Source organism: Palaemon carinicauda, chromosome 17 (assembly GCF_036898095.1).
Source record: "Palaemon carinicauda isolate YSFRI2023 chromosome 17, ASM3689809v2, whole genome shotgun sequence".
Classification (NCBI taxonomy): Eukaryota; Metazoa; Arthropoda; class Malacostraca; order Decapoda; family Palaemonidae; genus Palaemon; species Palaemon carinicauda.
In genome coordinates, this window is record NC_090741.1 from 70,264,320 (window position 1) to 70,267,375 (window position 3,056).

A 3,056-nucleotide genomic window follows, 5' to 3' on the forward strand; every position below is an offset into this window, starting at 1 on the left:
GAAACTCCATCGTTTAACAACGTATTCAGAGGGCAACTAAATAAGCAGAGGAGCAAGACTGAAGACATGGAAGATTAAATTAAATTACTAACCGAAACATGGGCAAGCACATTCGAAATTACAGACCAAGAAAATGCAAATTTCGACAGACACAGAAGTCCTCAAACTTCCTACAAGGAAGTAGGGAACGAATAACTCCCTATCAAAATCCAGATCTGCAAAGACTGGATGAGGACAACTACTTAATAGCAGACATTAAAATACACGAGATAATGAAAGCAGTGAAAGCATTTAAACAGAAAGCATCAGGTAAAAGCGGTATAAACATGTTAATGCTATCAAAACTACCAATGGTGGCATGGAGAAGACTTCAGCAAATATTAAGCCTCACACTCTCAATGGGATATTACCCATAACCAAACAAAGAAGGAATTCTCATACTTCCCCCCAAACCAGAGAGAGAGCCAAAACTGCCAGCAAACAGAAGGCCAATCACTTTGCTGGAAGCGCCGGGAAAAGTGTTTGAAAAAATCATAAACACAAGACTAAGGAGATTCCTAGAAAATAACAATTAATTTTACTAACACCAACACGGTTTCAGGACACAGAGAAGTATTGAAACTGCCCTCATGACAATTTACGAACAATAGCCATGAACCATCCAAATAAAAAACACTAACGCAATGTCATCTGCAGAAATATCTCAAAGGTATTTGACAAAGTATGGCATGAATGCCTTAAATATAAAATACTCCAATTGGAACTACCAATAATGATGGAAAAACTCCTCTCAAGCTACACAAAAGACAGAACTGTCAAATTACGTAGCAGAGATTGGAAACTGGGAAAAACGAGATATAAAAAGTGGGGTACCGCAGGGAGGCATAATATCCCCGCCACTTTTTATGATCTACAAAGCAGATATGCCAACCCCCCCCGAATTTGCCACAAATTATGCCTATGCAGATGACATAACACAAGTAATAATGCATCTTACAAATTCCAAAAGATAAAAACAGAAAGATCAAAAGAATAAATGATTACGAAGTGGAAAATAAAAACAACAAAAAATTTCAACTCTTATCAGAATAAAAAAAATAAACCAGCACCAATAACAGTAAACAAGATAAACATTCCATTTAACAACCAAGTTAAAAGCCTTGGTGTGTCTATCAAAAGAACAGGCCTTAGATGCCATATCAAACAAACTCCAACTGGCAAAACACAGAAAAGGAGCTGTAAAACGTTTCAAACTATTGGATAAAAACAGAAGAATAAATCTCTACAAAAGCCTGATAAGACCTCTATTCGAATATCCAATAGCACCAGCATGCACAATTAATGGCTCAATCAAAGATGAACACCCTACAAAATTTCCAAAATGGAAACATAAGAAACATACATGGTCTAAAGCATAATAACAATAATTATAACATAAATGAAAACAACGAAGCACTCCATAACATATACAATCTTGAACCAGTAAACGTCAGGTACCACAGAAGAGCCACACAAGCCTAAGAAAGATATAAAAACATTTACCCAGAACTTGCAACAACACGTGAGGAAATAAAACACACACAAAACGAGCATTCCTAGTGGAAAGGTAGATAAACATAAATAAACAAGCCCCAGAAAAGGTAAAATAATGAAAACAATTCCCTCGGAGGCTGGCAAGAGAACTCGTCTCCTGGAAGTCCACAAGACATGATGTTACAACAAAAAAAAATCAACAACAAAGAGCTATTGGGTCTGACCCAATCTTTTCACCTCCCACTGTACTTCTATTTAACACTATTCCCTCCTCCCCTCCCCTCTCCCACCTATCCTATCCCCCTATCCTGTAGCTATAGATAAAAGGTATCTCACACCCTCAAAAAAAAAAAGAAAAAAAAAAAAAAAAAAAAAAAAGGATTATTCCAAACTGCTGAATTACAGTGGCAGTCTATTAAAGCTAGAATACATTTCAAGATATGTAAGATAACCCATCAAGTTATCAGAACCGGACGTCCAAAAATATCGTGCAGCCAATGAATCGTGTCGACACGGGAATAATTGTAAATGGTTTCAAATAATTGAAACGAACATATACGTCTACTGTAGGTTATAGAGCTTTGAAATATGAGGCTCCCAAGACTATATACAATAAACTCCCACTAAACATCCGAAAGAATGAAGATTTTAAGGGTTTCAAGAGGAAACTGAAAACTGTTTTCTAAGTGCTTCGATAACGTGGATTTGACAATAACCACGGAATGCGATGTGTTATACTCTTAAAACCTAAATATGTATATGACAAGCAGATCTTGTGGGTCCTGTAGGGTGCAGAGTTCCCTTATAGAATAGGACCAGGAAGACAGCCCTTCAAGTAAAGTTCTGGATAGGACTGATTGTAAACTGACGACCAAACGAACGGACTAATGCACAGCAGGTTTTATAATTATATATTTGCTGAGTTCGAATTGTTTTTCTATTCACACCGTGCCAATAGACGAAAAGTCGTTAGCCTTAAAATCTTCTTTTTTATATTCATCCCTGGTTACACCTCAGCGCCGAATGTCCTTCCTGGCACTAACGCCAGGATATGCAGGCTAAATTGATACATCTTAAGATACTCATAATTATATAGGTAACCATTGCAGAGTAACATTGAATTAATCAGCTAATAAGAGAAAAACTTGAAAATCAAATTATTGTAGTAATGGCTACACGCAAATTTAATTTCACCTAATTTGGAAATAACAAACCTTTGAAATAAAAGAAATAATATTATTCCCAAAGTTCTAATTACGATGATGAACTTAAAAAGTCACAATGAGGAGTGTGATATACGTAACAGCTACCACACGTTCATCTTACTTCTGTTGTCATAGATAACAATGGTCATATTGACAAGGAATGAAAGTTCAAGAAGCTAATTACTAAAGTCAGCTGCAGACGATATGCTTGTGACCAATGTCTCATGAGGACAGCTAGAGAGACATTGTTGGTAACAAAGAAACCAAAGAATAATGAGGTTTCCATTCCGTGTCCAGTGTAGAAACTGTTTCACAGTT